The 19,963-nt window shown below is 46.1% G+C and overlaps 1 long non-coding RNA gene across 1 annotated transcript in view; it reads left to right on the top strand.

The window, feature by feature from the left end:
- The first annotated feature begins 13,843 nt into the window (after positions 1-13,843).
- LOC133087846 (uncharacterized) overlaps positions 13,844-19,963 on the top strand; it is a 40,630-nt gene continuing 34,510 nt past the window's right edge. The window contains exons 1-2 of the long non-coding RNA XR_009700453.1: positions 13,844-13,878; positions 18,492-18,573. This is a non-coding gene — a long non-coding RNA (uncharacterized LOC133087846). The remainder of the gene's footprint in view (positions 13,879-18,491; positions 18,574-19,963) is intronic.

The following is a 19,963-nucleotide window of genomic DNA, read 5'->3' as shown; positions in this document are numbered from 1 at the left end:
CAAAACACACAGAGCTGGACTGTTGAGCAGGCCTGTCTCTCCCGTTAAGTAAAAATAAATAGTACGTTTGTAAGCTATTCTGACAGAAAAGACAAAGGTTACTAATTGTATAATAGTGTTTTTATATGGAAGAATGTACAGCTTTATGGACAAATGGACACTTTTTTTGGGTTTCTTTAATAAAAATGTAGCAGATGAAGTCCTGTGGTATAGAGAAGATAAAATTCCCACATCACTAATTTGCATTTCCCTCAAGCAAATCCTTTGTGTCTCATAGTATTTCTCTTCAGTTGGATTCAGAAGACCTATCGCATAGGTGGTAGGGACATTTCCAAGCACCCCCTCTTTCTTGGGAGATAGCTCCTTACTTCCTTTCTTTAATGCATATTCTAACTTCCCCGTGAAAATGCTAGATGGGCTAGTGTTCTAGTCTGAGCATTCCTCAGTCTAGCCAGGGCTCATCTTATGCATCCTGTTCTTGCTCTGCCTTACTCATTAGTTCATTCTGCAAGCATTTATTGTATGTGCTAGGTACTAAAATTATTAAAAACGATTAAGACTCACAGCCTGCTCACAGACTGGGATGGTAAACAGAGGACACTGAACCCCTTTCCAGGTTGGGGCAGAACTTTTTGAAATTCCTGGTCAAGCTCTCTTGTCATCTTTGGGGCTCCCACTTGGCAACCACCATTCTTATTATACAAGAGCAATTGGGCCTCAGGATACAGGCACTGGAACTGAACATGTGACAGAAGGCCAATGTTACCAGTTAGCTAAAAAGGAGCTACTTCTGGCAGCAAACACCAAGAGCATAGGTTTGTTACCCATTTATAACTCTGGCTATGTAGATAGGATCTATGCAAGGACATGGAAACAGCCTTTCTCATCCCTGACTCTTGGGTTCTACCCATGAGGTTTTGAAACAGGCTTCCCCACCCCCACTTCACTTGCTAGCCCCACAGTTTGCACTGAGGTCACAAGTACATTTTTGACCTGGGCTATCTTTTTTCTTGGCTGTAAGTGGGCTATACTTAAACTAAATTTTAAACATGTTGTCTCATGAGCAGTGGCACCACCCCACACACACACACTTCATTTCATACCTCCATGACCCTCATCAACAAACATGCAGTTTGACCTAGGTGTCCTAGGTGGGAGGTAGGCCTGGGAGGCTGTGTGTGATATACTGGGAGGGTAGGTGAGCCAGGAGATGGGGGTCAGGGAAGCTAGCTTATCTGTATCACAAATAGAATTGGTTAGGGACCCACTTGTGTCAAGGAGTTGTTTAAAAGAATGGTCCCAATTTCATGTCTAGCTTCTAACACAAATGTCCTAGGTACTCATTTGTTAAGGACCTACCTAGGTCCTTAACAAATGAGGTTAGGGTCGAATTTTTGCCCATCCTGGTGTACTCTTCTCTTATTCAGTACAAAATCAGCATCTATCTTCTTGTTTCCTAACAGGCTTCTCTCATGAAGGATATTTTATTGTTTAGTCGAAGGCCTGAAATTCAGGGAGGGTTGTCTGGAGGCTAAGGGGACACCATCACCCACCTCTGTTTCCAAGCCAGGTAAACCAGAGAATGGCAGATTGATCTTGAGGTTGCTCATGGCTCTAGGTAGAACTAATAGTCCCTCAATTTAAATAAGAGGGTTCTGTGATCAAGCAGTTTGTTATTTACTTTAGATCTGACCAATGTCAATAGGAGTGGAGAGTACCCCTTAGCCAGGTGAGGGAACAGGGGCTGTAGACGGGAATTGCTTGAGGAATTGCAGTTGGTGGCTTTTATGTGTTCAGGGACCGGGCGTTGGTTGGTCCATTCTGCTCCCAGCTTCCCCACTTGGTAAACAGTGCCAGCCTGGGAGACCTGTGCTTGGTCAGCTGTTTCTGGATGATAAGCACCACCCCAAAGAGTGTAGACAAGGCCCTGGGAGCTGCAGATCAAGAGCCCATCCTGGCTCCTGATAAGGAGGTTTGGGTGGGGAAGTCCTTGATGCTGCAACAAATGAGCCCCAGGGGGAAGAAACCCACTTCTGTGAGGCTGACATCTGCTCCTCGAGTAGCCTGTGGTCCGGAAAGATAGTGAGGACTCCTGGCTTCCGGGCCAGTGCTGGCACCCGGCCCAACAAAGAGAGGTGCAATAGAAAGAGTTCTGGGCTGGGTGGGGGCGGGGGGTAGAATCTATGGGCTGTGGTCCAGGTTCTTCTTCCTAACTAGCTATGTGAGTTCGTATAAACCCCTAAAGTTTCCTGTCTCAGAAATTAGGGGGTGGATTAGATGAACTCTGTTCCTTTCTTCAGCTTGTGGTTCTAAATCATCTCCATTATCCTAGCAGTTACTGGAGGGCAAATTAGCACAATTATTATCATATTTTCAATTAGTTGAACTAAAAGTTCATTTGGGCTGGGAAGTGAAGTCAGTAATAATCTTCCCTTGTTTGGATCAGACTCCTGCCTGATAAGGTTTCAATTTCCAGGTCTAGTGAGACAGTGCTGCAAAGAGGTCAGGAGCTCAGGCCCTGGTGTCAGGCTGCCTGGAGGTCTAATCTCAGCTCTACCACCTACCTACTGGCTGTGAAACCTGGGGCAGATTACTTCACCAGGCCTCCATTTCCCCATTTGTAAAATGGGATTAAGAATAGAACCTATCTCAAAATGGTATGAGGATTAAATGAGATCCATATTCTACTTAGAATAGTGCTTTGCACATTTAAGTACTAAATAAATGAGAATTGTAGTTTTAAGTAGAAATTAACCTCATCTCTTCATGGACTCTGAACTGGTCCTGAGACGGATAAGGACACTCTGACATTCTGATAACTGGAAGGAAACCATTATTAAATTAAAGTTCCTACTAGGGCCTCCAAGAGCAGCTACAGTTAACACGAAGAAGCCTCTATAAGTACCTGATAAATGAATGAATGAACTGATGTCTGACCTTTGTCATTCTTGCTGAAATGGACAGTGTCCTTTCCAGACATCTGATTTCATTGACCACTGAGCAGTTTTGACCTGTTAGCTTCATGTTCTGCTTGTGGAGATTAACCAAACCGGCTACGTGCTCATTCACACACCAAGTGGGTGGGGAAAGGGATTTTCCAGTAACAACTTTGCTTACCTCCACCCTGCCCATCTGTGGAATCACACCCATCTGCTCTCCCTTCCCAGAAGAGAGAGAAATGGGGAGGTTGAGAAGGGGAAGGGTGATGAGTTCTGGAGAGTTCTGGCCTTCTCTCTGCACCATTTCTTTGCAGAGCTGGCAAAAAAAAAAAAAAAAAAAAACCATTTGAGCTTAGTCTAAAAGGCTACCAGGGCCCTGGATAACAATGATCTTATACAAACAAGTGTACCCCAGATGTGCAGCCAGTCCTTTCCCTTGGATTGAGAGAAGCCTAGTTCTGTGAGCTCCCACCAGCTCCAAGACATTTTGTTCCCAGCTGAAGCCTGGCTCTTCCACTCCCCACCCTCATTGACATAAACAAGGGTGGCCTTAATTCAACCCTGGTTCAGTAAACCTGACAGGCTGCCCAGAGCACATCAGATAAGAGGAGGTTATAGCTGGGCAGGTTGGACCAAGGGCTACTTTATATACCAGCAGGGAGGGCCCCTTTAAAATTTGGTGGGTAGCAGGGGTGAGGGTAAGGCCAGACAGTCAATGAATGAGGATAGCTGGACAGAGGCTACAGTGAACTTGGAGAGCCAGCTCAAGCCTTGTCAGAAAAGGACCCCACTCGTTAGCTCTATGCCAGATATTGTAATTTTTCAAGAGAAACCTGAAATGTAGACTTCTATTTGACATCTCCCTAAATTCTAATGATGGCAACTAATTTGTTTAAAGTGTTAAGCTATTTTTTTTAAGTGCGTATCAGCCTAGGCTGCCAGTTTGTGACCTATGATGCCCCTAGGAGTGGGGATGTAGAAGTTTCTGACCCCATCCCCCATACTAACAGTGAGGCTCTGCATTGAGGACATCAGTGGCTGGCTGTCACCATGGCCCTGATCTTTAAGAAGGAACATCCCTAATAGAACCAAGGGCACACCTGGGGCCTCTTCCCCCTCCAAGGACTGGACTAGAAGCAGCTCTCCCTTCCCTCAACTGGTGTCCATTAACCTGTGCCTGGGACTGTGGCCTCTGGACCTTTACTCAGGGATGCTCTGCCCCTCTCCTACTCACCCACTTGATCTGGTTAACTCTTGCCTCTCAAGACTTAGACCATCTCTTCCAGGCAACTTTTCTGTGACATTTCCCCTTCCCAGTCTGGGACATGTGTTCCCATGTTACTCAGTTCTTTCCTCTGCCCTAGTCCTTATAACCCTGAGATTACAGCTAGAATGTAGGCCAGGGACCTTATCTGAGTAGTGTTTGGTGCTTAGTGGGTGTTAGTGAATATTGGTTGAATGAATGAATGTCAAAGTGGCCAAGAGTAGAGGCTAGTGGATGAAAGAGATTTAGATCAGAGATGGGAGGAAAAACTCAAGTCCATTCAGGGTCGGCCGTGAGGGGTCCCAGCTCAAAATACCAACCTGTGATTGCACCTTCTTAAAAAAAAAACAATCCTTTGACTCTAGCAGGCTCTTAGGTCTTTAAGCACCTGCCATTGAAATGTAAATGTCACTTAAAGAGGGGTGCACACACTTTAAGTCATAATATGGGAGAGCCTTAGTTAACAATTAACTCCCTAAATGGGTTTACCTAGAAGGTAATCACCTGGAGAAGAAAAGCCTGGGCTGCCATCAGGAAGGAATTCCAAGGTGGCAGGAGAGAGAATAGACTCCACAGCTCCTGAACACTGATGCTGCCTACAGAAATTCTCTTCCCTATGTCTGCTTGTGAAGCCAGCTGTGGGGTGGTGGAAATAACTCTAGGTTTAGGAGTTGGGAAATAGGGGCCCTAGCTTCAGGTCTGAAAATAACTAGTAATAGATGTCTTTGACAATTTAGACTGGTCACTTTCGCCTTCTGAGTCTTGGTTTTCTCATCCGTAAAATGAGTCACTTATGCTAAATCACCTCTCACCATTCCATTTCCATTTCCAGATGGAACAGGAAAATCTCTGATTCTTCTGTCCCATTTAGGCCAGCACAGAGTCCTAGTCGGGCTCCTGTCACACTTGAAATAAAACAACAGCCTTCTACCTGCTCTACTACCTGGCCTGGCCAGCAGCCGGGGGCAAGTGCAAACTATTTTCGTCGTGCCATTCCCTTCCTGCTGCCTTTCTTTGTCATTCTGAATCCCTAAGATGTGAATATAAGGCTCTCCCAGTCTTTCCAACCTCAAATACTCTGTGCAATGGCCTATCTGCACCAGGACCCCTCACCTTGTCAATTCTTACCTGCTCACCTTTCCTTGCAGCCATGTCCACATTTGCAAGTTTCTCTACTCTGACAATTATCACGGCCCAAAACTGCTTGTAAAAGACTTTGACACATTTTCTTCTAGGATATGAGCACTTACCTTGTGCTGAGCACCCACAATTGCCAGATACTCTGCCTGGTGCCTTACACACAGAATGTTTCTTGTAATGTCCGCAGCACACTGTGAAATATTGTTACCTCAAGTTCACAGATGAAGAAAGCAAAGCACCAGTAACTAGAGGGGGAGGTAGTGGAAACAAGTCTAAAATCTATGTGACTCTTGGGACTTCCCTGGTGGTCCAGTGGTTGAGAATCCATCTTGCAATGCAGGGGACACTGGTTCGATCCCTGGTCAGGGAACTAAGATCCCATGTGCTGCGGGGCAACTAAGCCCATGCGCTGCAACTACTGCGCTCTGGAGTCTGCATGCCACAGCTAGAGAGAAGCCCGTGTGCCACAATGAAGAACCCACGCGCTACAACGAAAGATCCCTTGTGCTGCAACTAAGACCTGACGCAGCCAATAAATAAATAAATAAAGCTTTAAAAGAAAAAAAACAAAAAAACCTATGTGACTCTCTAGAGTTTTTTCCTTCACCTGTTGCCTCTTCAGGATACTTTTCCTGAATAATCCTGCTAGTCCTCTTTAAAAACATTCTTACCTCAGGGCTTTTCAATATTTGTACATATGGTTTAAAACTGCTTGCACTTTTATAACACATTTCTTACTCCAGAGCCTCTTAATGATATATATACATGTCATTTATTACTGTTTACACTTTCATAACAAAGAGTCAGCACATCTTCATGTTTTGTTTTTGGTTGAGGTCTGGTGGCTTTGCAAGCTTGCACCCCCTCTCCAACTGTTACCGTATACACCTCCATAGGAGGAACCATTGTGTTCTATTTCTTTTTATACTCCCATGTGCCATCCACAACTTGGCATGAGACAGTCTTAGTACACTGAGTACACTGGCAGTTGAATGAAAGGATGTGCCCACAGGTGACTGTGGGGTAAGTGCCCTCTCCTCACTGCCCTCTTCTAATCCTCCTTCCCATTCAGGACCTAGAAAGGAAATTGCCCACTTTGGGAGTTTCCTAAGAGGGGGTGAGGGAGCCCTGTGAGCTGAGTTCCCCTGCAGATATCACAGTTCCCAGCACATGGTCTACACACCAGCAAATTTGTTCTTAGGTGGATGCTGATGGTAGGATTTCATTTGATCTTTTCAGTTAAATCTGTTCCACACAACTGGAACCACAACAACTTGAAATAATAAGCAATGAGTAGGCAGATATGGATGCAGATCTAGATAAATAAGTTTGGAAATAAATGGAGACTTATTGTTGGAAAAATGCTTTCACATAACATAGACTGATGCATCATTTAAGGATTCTGTCTTCACGCTTATACCATGGGTTTAAATTTACATGGTCTGAAGAGGATTAAACTTTCTGGCTGAGAGTGAGGAGGCCACGGAAGGAAGGAGAGGAGCAGAGGCACAAGCCCTCTCAGGAGTCTTTCCTTTATGAGTATTCTTGTCCTGGCTCTAGGAAAGCTGGTGCTGGAGGGGGATGATCCCTTTCCTCTGTGTGTGTGCGGTTGGGTGGTGGGGGAGTGACAGTGCATTGGAGCAACTCAGCTGTTAGTCGGCCGCTGGTGGGTACCAGAGACGTGCAATTAAGCAGTCGAGCCCCTCCCCCAGCTCCTCACTGGCCTAACTAATCCTGAAAGCCCTTTCTTCTCCTGGGCAGAGCATCCCCTTGCCAGCTGCTCATTCCTCCAGGTGTTTCCTGTAGCTCTTTGTTTGCCGGCTGGGTGGCTGAGGGCAGCGAGAGGGAGTCTGTTTTGGCTTCCTGTTAACCAATGGCAGCCAGTGTGGGGGTAGGTCTGGAGCTCCTGTATCTGGGGGGAACTGACCACAAACAGCAGCTGCCTCCTGATACCTGCCTTTCTGAGAGTGTATAAACAGTACTGGGCCCAAAGAGGAAGAAGGCTTTCTCAGCAGAGCAGGGCAGGGGCTTCAGTTGGGTCAGAACAGAGGGTCATTTCACAAGTGAAATGTCTAGAAGCTTCCTACCTTAATTCCCCTTTCCCCAGGGGAGAGGGTCAAGGTCTAAAGTGTGAGTCACCACAGGGACCTCAGGACAAAGGCCTGGTTGCCCTGGACTCTAACGCCGACATGACAAGGGCTGGTGGTGCTGGGTCACCCTCCACCATTCACCTGCCATAAAGTGGAGTGCATTGCTTCTCAAGGCAAAGATTGAGAGTGGAAGGGGCCATCTTGACAAAGCCTCTGTTTTCTTACCTCAGAGCTGAAGCGACTGTACACCCCATCTTCACCAAACCTACCCAACCCCAGACAGTTGGTGCAAAGACAAACGCTGTCTTGGGTTTCTCCCTGGCCACTCTTCCCAGGAAGGTAGGGTAGTATTTGCGGTTCAAGTTTCTCCATTTTAGTTGAAGTGATCCACTCATCTGGATGATTATTTTATTTATGTCTCCCTGGGAGGCTGTTGGCTCTGGGAGCTGGGCTGCATATCTTGATGCTACATTGTATCTCCAGTGCTTGCATAGGGCCTGGCATACAGTAGGTTCTCAACAATATTGTAAATGAATGAATGGGAATGTTACCTCCTTAATCCTTTTCTGTCTTTGTGTTTGCAATGGGCTAACAGAATAACACAATAATAAATGGCACTAGTGAGCATTCACCATGTGTATAATATCATTAAATTCTCAGAATAACTCCATGGGTTGATATTATTACCCTTAGACTATAGATGAAGAGACTAAGACTCAGGGAAGGTGAAGCAAATTACCTACAGGTGTACTGCTAGTAAGTGACAGGGTCGGGTCAAATCCAGGACTGGCTGAATAAACAGAGGGGGAAAAAAAGAAATAAAAACTAAGGCAAAACTGGATCCAGGGTTTCTTCTAATTCCCCCTGCCACCCTTAGCCCTCTGGTCTGGATTCCAGGAACTTTTACACCAAGCCACAGTTCACATTGCAGATAGTCAAAAAAAGGTAAGAAGTCTGGAACCTCAATCTTATGTATATTTGATGTCCAAACTCAGATTGCCTGTCCTCTGAAATCCTGCCACTTATCCTAGCCTTGATTGATTTTATAACAGCCCTCTAAACTTTTATAGGAAGAAGTTGCTGTTCCCTCGCTTATTCATGTATATGATCTTTTATTTGTGTATGTCTTCCTTGAATTTCTTTTTTGTTTATGTGTCATATTTCAATTTGAAGGTTCTAGAGATCACCTCTGGTATTTCTCAATACCCACTGTAGCTTCTGGGTTTAATGCAGTACCTGGGTATGAAACTGAGAGCAAGAAGGGCTGGGGAACCAAGTAGTCTAGTCTATACATTTCAGTGGACTCCCCCCAACCCCATAGGGCTCTCTCTCTCTCTCTATCTCTCCTTTGCCCTTTGCCTCTTTCCGGATGGAGAAATCCTGATCCAATAGAGACCAACCAGCCAGATGGATTGCTTCATCCTCAGCTGCTGACTTCCCAGCTCTTGTGCAAAACATAGGAACTCCTTGTGCTCATTGTGACCCACTTCCTTTCTTACTGGGACCTGCTCAGGGTGGAGGCTTAGGTCTCAGTGGCTTCTCTTGTTTTTGCAAAAGGAAAATAATCTCCCGGTCACAGTCGCCAATAGGCTTTTCCCATGACTTTTCCCATGGCACCTCCCAGGTGGGAGAGAAAAGAAAGGAACACTGACTGTGTCCTGAGATGAGCTTCGAAGATACCCAGGAGGGCAGAACACGATGTAAAACCACTTGTTAAGATTATAGTGTTATTTGAATATGAGGGATTGAAATGGGTCAATGCAGGTCTTGGAGTCCAGGGTCTATATCTGGGCTCTAGCACAGATCCAGCTGCACGTGCAGCTTGAAGGACATTTTTATGGTTTTGAGTTTACAGTTTGGCAGGCAGGCAATGTGTCCTGGAGTAAGGGCTCTCTTATGTCCAGAGATGGGTCCTTGTGAGAAGCACAGTGTTCGGGGGTGGGCAGAGGCGAGAGTTTTTGTCCTCAGTGTGTTTTCAGTCCAAAGATGTTGATGGGATAATCATAAATGCCAGTACATAAAACACTGATATGTGATTAAATACAAATTAATGGAACTACATAGAATGATACATTCTACATAAATAAGTGCTTAGACAGTTGCTAGACAAATGGAAATGATTAGAGATGGGTGAGGTTGGCTCAAGCAAGGATAGGAAAAGAGAGATGTTTTGAGAAATGCCTTTATTATCTTGTGCCCAAACAGCTCTGAGCACAGGCACCTTGGCCAACTCAAACAACAGGAGGTCTGGTGGGTGGGTGGAGGAGCAGGGCATGGAGCCAGGTAGGAGGAGAGTGGTGAGCTCTGTTCCCTAAGCTCTGAGCGACTCTGCCCACTCCCACCCCTCACCCCCAGCACCACAGCTCAGTTCTTCTGCAGAAAGAGCAACTGGGGGCATTCAGCCCAGAAGAATGCAGACCTGTGGCCTCAGAATCATAACTTTGCATATGCTATACCTTTTTACTGTTTTAAGACATAGGGAATGATTCCCTTTTATTCTGAATTTATCGAGATCTCTTAGCACCTTAACCTAGAGTTCCCATTAATCCTCCCAAAACAGACTGGACTGATGTTGGAGGGTGGAGGGAGAAGGAGACAAAAATCGGAGATTCAGGAGATTAGGGGGCCAGGGGAGCCTTCACCTCTACTCTTTAAAAAAGATCTTTGCATTGCCCTAGACCTTTCTGGTCTCAATTGCCTCATGAAATAATAGATGTGAAGCACTTTGAAAAATGTTTCAACACTCCACCTCCTGGGAGTTATGACTGTGGGGAAGCTGAAAGTAAAGCCTCCATGGGGGACTTCCCTGGGGGACCAGTGGTTAAGACTCCATGCTTCCACTGCTGGGGGCACGTGTTTGATCCCTGGTTGGAGAACTAAGATCCCACCAAAAAAAAAAAAAGAAAAGAAGAGAAAACCTCCTATTTGCACAGCCTGTCCTGTTTATAGAGCACTGGATTGCACATCAGCTTACTCTCCACTATGCTGGGAGGTAGAGGTGGCGGGTGATTTTACCATTTATGAAGAAGAAACTGAGGCTCAGACAGGCTAGATGACTTGCCCAGAATTATACAGCAAGCAGATGTAAGCTGAGCATGGAAGCCAGGTCTCCTGATTCCTGGTCCATTTCTTTCCACCTAGCCTCTTAATGTTTGAAAGCACACATGGGTTATTTTGATAGAATCCTATTCTAGAACAACTCAAACTTCATTATTTAATGGCAGAGTGCCAGATCTCACTGTTCTCCGCCTGTTAGGTCTTGGATTTTTCTATTTAACCCTATTTTTTGAGAGGCAAAACAATGCCCAGTCAAGGGATTTTTACGGAATGAAAACCTTCAAAGCATAAAGCCCCAAGCTACCACAGTGTAGCATTGTTGCCCCAAATTGAGGTCTCCCTTCCCAGGGGTCCTGGCTCTGCACAGAGCTGGACAGAAGCCGAGGAGGAGTGTGGGGGCAGAGCCTCCCCAGAGGGGAACAGATGGGCAAGCTGGCCCCAGTGCCAGCACTTTGAACAACCCTTTTCTTTTCCAGCCAAATGTCCAACGTCATTCCCCTCTCACCTCCAGCTCCCAGACAGCCTCCCCCTACCCCCATTCTGTCTTTGGGCGGGCTCTGAGGAGCTGATGGACTCTGGAGGGATGGAGGCTGTTCTCCTTTATGACTGGCAGAAGGATGAAAGGAGGCTTGAAACTGGTGTGGGGCAACTGTTGCCATCTGTCTGGTGGGACGTCACCAGGGATGGTCTCGCCCATTCACTCCTTCACGCAACGCTGGGCTCGGGCCTTTTGTTTGGTTGGCTAGGGGTAGGGTTGCTGTAGTGCAGTGGAGAGAGGTGGTGGGTGAGAGAAGCAGCTTCTTTGTGCCTGGACCAAACTTTCAGTGATTCACTAGGGTGATTTGCATGAGGAAGCTGCCTAAGCCCCAAAACACCCAAGTGATTGACAACCTGCAGCCCTCTCCCCTGGTCACATCCCCCTCCCCCTCCCCCTTCGGCCAAACAGCTCCCCAGGGTTAGAGGGAGCAGCCTCAGCTCCTCTGCAGGGATGAGGAGCAGGAAAAGCTGCTCTGGCCCTCTCTGTCCACCCTCTGTCCCCATCCCTTTCGCAGTTGGAGGTGGGTCTGGTGTCTTCCTCCCTCCCCACCCCCATCAGTCCCTTACAGCTCTTTTCTCTTTGTTTGGTTTCTGCGTACTAGGCTGGCAGGCAGAGGGGCCAAAGCAGGAGGAAAGGCCCATTAACCACCCAGCAGCTGAGCAGGAAAAAAAAAAGGAGCTGAATAGAGACGACGGGGTTGGCAGCCCTCCAGCCCAGCTCCTGGTCTTTGAATAACACCCCAGGCCAGGGGCTGGGATCAGTGTGTGGGAGGCTTTGGGGCATTTAATTATTTAAAGGGCTCACTAAAAGGAGCTAAGACCCTGGGGAAGGGGGAGGAGATGCAGATGGTGTGCCCAAGTTGCTGGGAACCTGGAAACTGGGTGCAGGATGGGTGAGGGTGGGGGTGGGGGAGGTAGGGAGGACTGAGCTAGAGGTCAGGGTTCAGGGAGTAAGAGAATGGAGGAGGGGAAGTGAAACAGAGATTACCCTCTAGACCTAAGCAGGCCCTGTGGATAGTCTTTGCCTACACCAGCTGGGGGCAGGCTCTCAGCCTCTCCTTTCTGTACTCCAGCCCACCACTCCCCAACTTCGAAATTCGTATCTGCCCTAAGAGGGAACCATTTTGGAAACACACAACAAAACTGTGAAGTTTAGGGGATTACCCCTTCTCTTCTGGCACTTAGGGATGCTCCAGATTGGTTCAATGGTGACCGGAACTGGGCAGATGGATAGGAGGATTTTCTCTTTCTCTCTCCCTCCCTCCCTTCCTCTTTCTTTCCTTCTTTCTTCCTTCCTTCCTGTTCTTTCTTTCTTTCTTTCTCTCTCTCTTTCTTTCTTACTTGTGGTAAAACTTCTGCAACATAAAATTCACCATTTTATCTAGTTTCATTTTATAAGGTGAGACCATACACTGAGTCTGTGGAAATACTGAGAAAGCAAATAATTGGAGGTCCTGCTCTTGGGGGCACAGGATGCTTCAAAAGGCAGTCTGTGCCCCCAAGAGCACAGGGGCCCTAGGTCCCTAGGTAGAAACATACTAGTCAGATTCAATTTGAATTCAGCTCTGCCATGTACTAGCTCTGCGACCACAGGTAAGTTATTTAATTGTTCAATGCCTCAATTTTCTCATCTTTAAAATGAGGATAAAAAATTGCTCCCACTCAGTGTTCTTGAGGGGATTAATATAGGTGAAGCACTTAGAAGAGTGTTTGGCTCTTTGTAAGGACACAATAAATGTTATTAAATATTATCATCATTACCATTACCAGATCAGGAGGCATTTATATAGGCTACACAATGGAAACTGAGAGAAACAGGGAATTTGGGAATTGGGTACAAGGCCAAAGGGGAATTTGGTAAGGGTGTAGATTTGCCTCCATCCTTTCTCCCATTTGTAATGAGCTACGGTTGGAAATGTGGTCTTTGCGGTTCCAAAAATAGTAGTCCTGTTCGGGTAGCCCCCCTTTCCCACCTGCATCCCTCTTCCACCTTCACCAGGGCGAGCAAACAGTTCCAGGACCTGGGGCTCTGAAACCCTCTGGTCCAGACCCTTGCTTTGTGGCAGTTTAGGCATTATTGTTAGCCCTATTTTACTGATGGGATGACCAATTCAAAGGGCTTAGGGGACTTGAGATTTGATTCTTCTGCTTCTTGGGGCTTTCCCCACTGTAGCCCCGCCCAGGCCACAAGGTCATGTGGAATGAATTGGTCACTTGCTCACTGTGGGGCACACAGTGCAATACAGCATCTCAGCCTGTCTTCACTTCTCAGTCTGGTCGGCCTCAAACGTGTGAGGTGGGCTTGTTTTCTGCACCTTCCAGCGAGGCAGTTCTCCCGTCCTCAACACGCCTTGGGGGCAACGGCGACGGCTTTCGGTCGGGGACAGCCAAGGATGATCCCGCGCGGGCCGCCCGGACTCAGACGTGCACAGCAAGGGTGGTGCTGTGGGGAGGCTGGGGGCGTGAGGGCAGGCAGGTGTTTGGCTCCCTCCCTCCCGGATGTGGGCAGAGGGAGGAGCCCCCGGCCAATCATCCACGTCCCTCAGTCCCTACGGAGAAGCTGGCTGGGACCTTGAAACGCGGCCAAACGCGCTAGCTACTTGGTTTTCCTAGTTTGGCAACTGGGTGGTGCCGCAGCCTCCGCCCCCTCTGGGAAGCCCCCACCTTGGTAACAAGCTGCTGATTGGCTGGCCATGGGGCACAGCGGACCAGTCAAAGCCCTCCCTGATGTCGAGGTTTGGCAGAGAGGAGTTAAAAAGGGCGGGGGCGGGGGCGGGGGCGGGGGCGGGGGCGGGGGCGGGGGGAGGGGAGGGGGGACACTACGCGTTTTCGGAGTGGAGGTGCTACGCGGGTAGGTAGCGGAGAATCGGGCCTTTCACCAGGAAAGGGCAGGCGGGGGAGGGGCCGAGGAGTGGCGGCCTCTGTGCCGGGACCCCCTCCCTCCCGCCACCTGCTGCTAGAGCGTCTCGGGTCCCTAAAGCTTAGGTCTTTCCCCCATTTCTCAGGCCTTCCTCACAGCCTGACCGACTGCAGGGCTGGTGCAGCCTTTCTTGAGCAATTTTGGAGGTTCCGGGTTTCTGAAACCTCCTCGGTTCTCTCTCCAAAGTCCCTCTGTATTTGGGCGTTTATTTTCCCAAGTTTGTTACTCGGGCCCTCTTCGTTTTCTTCTTGTATATCTGTGTGTGCTCACGCCCTCCTAGGGCCGTGTTACCAGTCACCCATCCTCTAAAACCAAATTAACCATCCGCTTTATTACACTGTACCTATTGGCAACAACCTCCTAGACTTAGTTGAGTATACATTTCTGAGGACATACATTGTAAGCTTTGTAAGAGAAAGCATTTTGAATAACTTTGTTCCCCCACCTCAATGCACACAAACATACACACATACATAGTCAAAGAACCTAGCACAGTAGCATCAAGATTAAGACTCTAGAGACGGTGACAGGGTACAATTCCAGCTCTGGCACTGCTACTGGCTGTGTGACCTTGAGCAGATACTTCACCTCTCTAAACCTCAGTTTTTACCAATGAAAAATGCTAATGATAATAGCACCTACCTCCTAGCATTATTATGACAAAATGCCTGACACATAATGCCTAATAAATGATATTATTTTAGATATTAATAAAGAAGGAATGAGTATTACTTCCCCACAGTTAATCTCAGCCCCCCATTCTTGGTTTAGGTGCTAGGGATAACAACTAGATTCTAGGGACATTTAAAATTACTATCAGTAAAGCAATTTAGGACTCAGAATAAAGCTTAGCACAGTCTCACAGCCCCCAGCCTTCACATGGGTCCTGTTTTAGCTCATAGATTTTATGAAGGGAGAGATCTGTTGGCAAGATAGGATTCTTCTTTCCTCAAGGACTTTTCTTAACAAGATTTTTTTTTTTTGGCCGCATTCAGTATGCGGGATTCCCCAACCAGGAATCGAACCTGTGCCCCTGCAGTGGAAGCTCAGAGTCAAGGACTTTTCTTCAAATTCCTCCCTCTCAAAAATTTTAGAACAGCAGCATCTGAGGATTTACAATAATCCCATTTTAATAGGATTTAACATTCTCCTTTTTTTTCACGGACTCATGGAGTGCCCTACCTGACCTCTCCATATACTTACATTAACACCAAGGTGTGATTGTTAAGTTTTTCCCAAAACTCTCCACTGAAGTCCTTTCTTGTTGCTCAGAGACTCATCTTTTCTGCAGTCTTTGCCTCTCCCCCACATGCTACACACTGGTCCATAGATTTTCTTCAGTGAACACGGAGGCTGGCAATTCAGTGCTCACAGACCCCTAGTGGTCATCCTGCCATGTTCTATCACCTGCCATACCCTGTTGATGTCAGAAGTGGCCTTTGTTGATGTTTTGCATTATTAAGAACAAAAGCAATGATGTGTCTGGGGCACCTCAGTGGTGCCAGATGCCGGGGACAGGAAGGATGCAAGGGGCACACAGCACTGGGGTGTAGTTCAATGGGAAGCCAGTAGACCTGGGTTTCAGTGTTGAGTATATGCCATTAGGGGCAAGTCAATAAAAAGTGTTAGGTCTCAATTACCCTATCTGTAAAGTGGGTGTATCAGACCTGTCTCCTTACTTTATAGATATTTTGGGAGAATAAATGGGGGTCATACTGTTGAAAGCACTTCATATTTTTTGGAAATTAAAAGGGGTGTGTTTGTGTGGGTGTGGGTGTGTGCAACAGGCTATTAAATCCATTTTATGCTACTATTTCCATTTTGCTCCCAGAAATATGATCCAACAGTTGTTATTAAAAACTTATGAACCCAGCTTTGTGCTAACTGTTGTGAGGTATATGGAGGGATCATATGACACGATCTCTACCTTTAAAGAATTTACAGTCTAACCAGGTTGCTCAACTAACACATGAAATGATGTGTCGTATTGACTGTGGGTCCCCCACATATCCTCTTCTATCTTACAAGTAAAGGATGATCTGGTGGTGTGACAATGGAGCCAATAGGTGGACGTGCCTTACTGCAGCTAGCACAACTGCTTACCTCTTACCTCTCTCTTTCTATCCTTGGTGGGGTGTGGGGTCTTACAAACCATCCTCACTGCTGCCTTCGCCAATGCTCATGAGTCATGGCCTGATGCCTTGTGACCTGAGCTTGGGGAGATGCTCGCCTTTGATGCTGCCCTTAACTTACTGTTCATGTACTTAACCTGTTCCTGATGCTTTCTCATCTGCACCTGCCCACTGCCACTGCTTACAAATGCCATCACAGCCATTGTAGCTACAGCAGCTCCTCTGGGGTGGGCTTTGGGTGGGACACTGAGGGTACTATTATTCCCAGCCCCCTGTCCCCAGCAAGAGAGACCACCTCCCTACCCCTTCTAATCTCTGTATTTGCTCCCACGGCCAGGTAGACTAGAAAAGATGCAAGTTGCTCACATTTCCCCACAGCACAGAGGGCTGTGTCCCGTTTGGGGCTCCCCCCAGCCTTCTTGGTGGAGGGAGCTAGTCTGGGATGGGGTGGAGGACCAGTTCTGTTGCTGCATGCTCAGCAGGCAGATTCCAGCTCCAGATTCTCTGTGCTGGGCCAGCAGATTTAGCTCCTTTCCTTTTTGGAGACTGTCAACAAAGGCTCAGTATAGCTTCTAAGAAGGAATAGATCAGTGTAATTGCTATCATCTTTGAAAAAAAAGATGGGCATGCAAATTAAAATAAATATCAATACCAAGTCTCATCCATCAGACTGTCCAAATTACTGAAGTCTGAAGCAGTATTTGGCATCATGGGGATGTGGGGAAATGGAGGCTCATGTACAACTGGTGTGAGTGCACATTCGTACAACCCCTTTGGAGAGCAGTTTGACAGAATCTAGTAGAGGTAAATCGTTCATATTTCACGACTTAGCAGTTCCCTCCCGGGCATATATACCAGTAGTTTTTAACTGGTGGTGGTTTTGACCCCCAAGGGAACATTTGGCAACTTTGGAGATATTTTTGATTTGGACTGGGGAGGGGACAGATGCTAATGGCATCTAGTGGATAGAGGCCAGGGATGCTGCTAAACATCCTACAGGCAGTCCACTCTGTCCCCCCACCCCTTGCCCAACAAAGAATTATCCAGAGCCAAATGCCAGTAGCGCACTGTTAAGAAATCCTGATGTAAACTCTAGAGAGACTCTCAAATGCAATCTCAAAGAGACAGATAAAAGGATGTTCACTGCATTATTTGTTTCTAACATTACAGTATTGAAAATAATCTAAATGTCCCTCAAAAGGAGAATAGAGAAATAAATTTAGGTGTTTTCATACGATGGTTAGAATGAATGAACTGGAACTACAAGAATCAATATGGATAAATCTTGAACACACAATGTTCACTGAAAGAAGGAGAGTAATACAGAAAGTGCTACTCTGTAAAGTTTAAAGACACAAACAACTCTCTACTTCCCCTGTGGATGTAATGCAAGTTAGTTATTTTTGTCTCCACCAAATTCCACAGCAAGTACCTGGAGACCTTTACATTCATTCTTTCATACACTAAATGCACCAACTATTGACATTATCTGGCTCAGGGTTTTGCATACAGAAAAAATTTGTTGAATGATTGAGCTGTGCTCATAGAGAGACAAGACCATGATTTACTTTCTCTTCTTGCCTTTCCCCTATGATCTGCCTTTCTGCCTGTCTTTTCATGGCTTAATTTAGAGAGGGTCCCAGAACTTGGATGAGAAAATGCTGAATCTTCCTTTTTCACACTGCTAACTGAAATTTAGCATTCCCTTCAATTATGAAGGTAACAAGTCACTGCAGTATTAGCAACCTGAAGCTTTGTCACCAACTGAAATTACAGATATTTTCATATCACATTACAGTTATTGAAAATACATACATTCATGCTCATTAGCACTTCGAAATGACTGTAGTTATTTAGACTTGTTGCTGGATCTCGTTATTTATGACATTAATAAACAAACATTTATATATATATGATCTAAAATATTTATACATTTTGATAACTGTACTTCATTGTAATTGGTTTCCTTTGGAATCCAATGGATTTTATTTTATACCTTTAAAAACATTTTGAGAAGAGGTCCATAGGCTTTGGCAGGCTGCCAAAGGGGTCCACAAATGTCAAGACTCCCTGGTTACACCATACCTTCTGATGCTTTGATTATTGGTTACGATTCCATTGGGGCTCGGTACTGATCAGAGCCGAATGGGAGAAAGTGGGCATGGATTGACACCTTTAAAAGTTTCAGAAAAGGCTCTGATGGTGCGAAGCTCACTTAGCTAGATCTGCCCACTAGTTGCTGGAAGACAGAACTGTGAGATTGAGCCGGGGCTTTGGAATGTTGGTAAAGTTTTTTTGGTACTTGTGTCTGAAATAAGAGAATAAAGGCAGTAGATGGTTTTACCCCTGCCTACAGCTCCAGCCTCGTTGCTCCTTGCCACTGTGCCCCCAGCCATTTTTGCTGTCTTTCAGTGTCCAGGAAGCTTCCTCCTGCATTAGGAGGTCTATACATGCTGTTATCTTTGCTGGACTTTCCTCCCATCTCTTCATCTAGGTAAGTACACTCTCCCTCCATATCTGATTATCTGCCCCTGATCCTCCAGACTAGGTCAGGCTCCTTGATAATCCTCATGTAGACCCATCCTCATCTCCTTCACAGCCCTTTCTCAGTTTGTAACTATGTGGTCCTTGGGGTGACTCTTTAGTTCACTGCTTGTCACTGCACCAGATTATAAATCCCCCAATGTCAAGGAAGGCTTGCTTTTATTGTCTGCAGTATCCCCAGTGCCTGACCAAGGGCTTGTGGTAAATATTTATTGATAAAGAGTGAATTTTAATTGGAAAATTCATAATGGGACTGTGAATGCTAGCAGAATGGATTTAGGTCCACAAAAAATAAAGTCGGATGGCTTCCCCCCACTGGTGACACCCCATCTACCACCAAGCATCCTCCACACTCCTAGTAGTTCTGCATACACCAGTAACACAGAGATCTTCAGGCTAGCACAGTAGAAACAGTATAGCAAAACTGACAGGCTGGGGAGAGAGATGGCCTGGGGTCAGATCCTGGCCTTGATGCTTTCTTCCTGGGTGATCTCAGCCTCTTTGTGCCTCAGTCTCTCCATCTATATAAAATAGTGAAAATAATAGTACCTCTGGCATAGAATGTTTAGGAATGCTAATGAAGCCACATAAATAAAACACCTAACACATAAGTACTGATCAAATGGTAGCTTAAAGGAAAAGAGACAACTTTTATCCATCAGAGCCTGATGGATAATCCACTCCTGCTGCCCTCTTGAGAAACACTGGATTTAGAAACAGAATTTCACAGACTATATTAGTGAATATCTTCAATAAATAATATATTCAGCTCAGTAAATATCAGTTGTGGTTATTTCTCTATTAGAAAATAGTGAATTGTCCTAAAAGCACAAGCCTAGCTCTTAAAGGCTTTCAAGAAATGTGCATTGAGAAGTTGAATGAAAGAGCAGATGGGCCACTGAATGCTTATTTTCCTTTTCCAGGCCCAACTTGGCTTTGCAGTACTTGAGTGCCCTCAGTTCTACATAGTTGCCACTAGAGGGCAGGCGCAGTTAAGACAACAATACTCTGGACCCACCAGCGCCATAATTACTGGGTAAACAAAGGAGGATGGTTGAAGGAGAAAAATGATAGAATGGTTGAAAAAAAATTTTTTTTTTCTTTATCTCTTGGGGACCAAATGGAAGGAAATATGGAGCTAGTGAGATTGAAGTTAGACTTAAAGAAGCACTTCCAGAGCACAGAGTTTGCTAACTAGAGATTTTATACAGGTGACTTTTTAAAAACCTCTTAGCTATATCTACCCAAGCAGAATCGATGAGAAAGTGGGCTCCTCCAGTCTGAGGCTTATGTGACCCCCCCCTTAAAGTAACCCTTCTGTGTCTGCCTCAATTGACTCC

The sequence above is a fragment of the Eubalaena glacialis genome, chromosome 3 (assembly GCF_028564815.1).
Source record: "Eubalaena glacialis isolate mEubGla1 chromosome 3, mEubGla1.1.hap2.+ XY, whole genome shotgun sequence".
Classification (NCBI taxonomy): domain Eukaryota; kingdom Metazoa; phylum Chordata; class Mammalia; order Artiodactyla; family Balaenidae; genus Eubalaena; species Eubalaena glacialis.
Note: the sequence above shows the minus strand (reverse complement) of the source record. Positions and strands in the feature narration are given on the sequence as shown.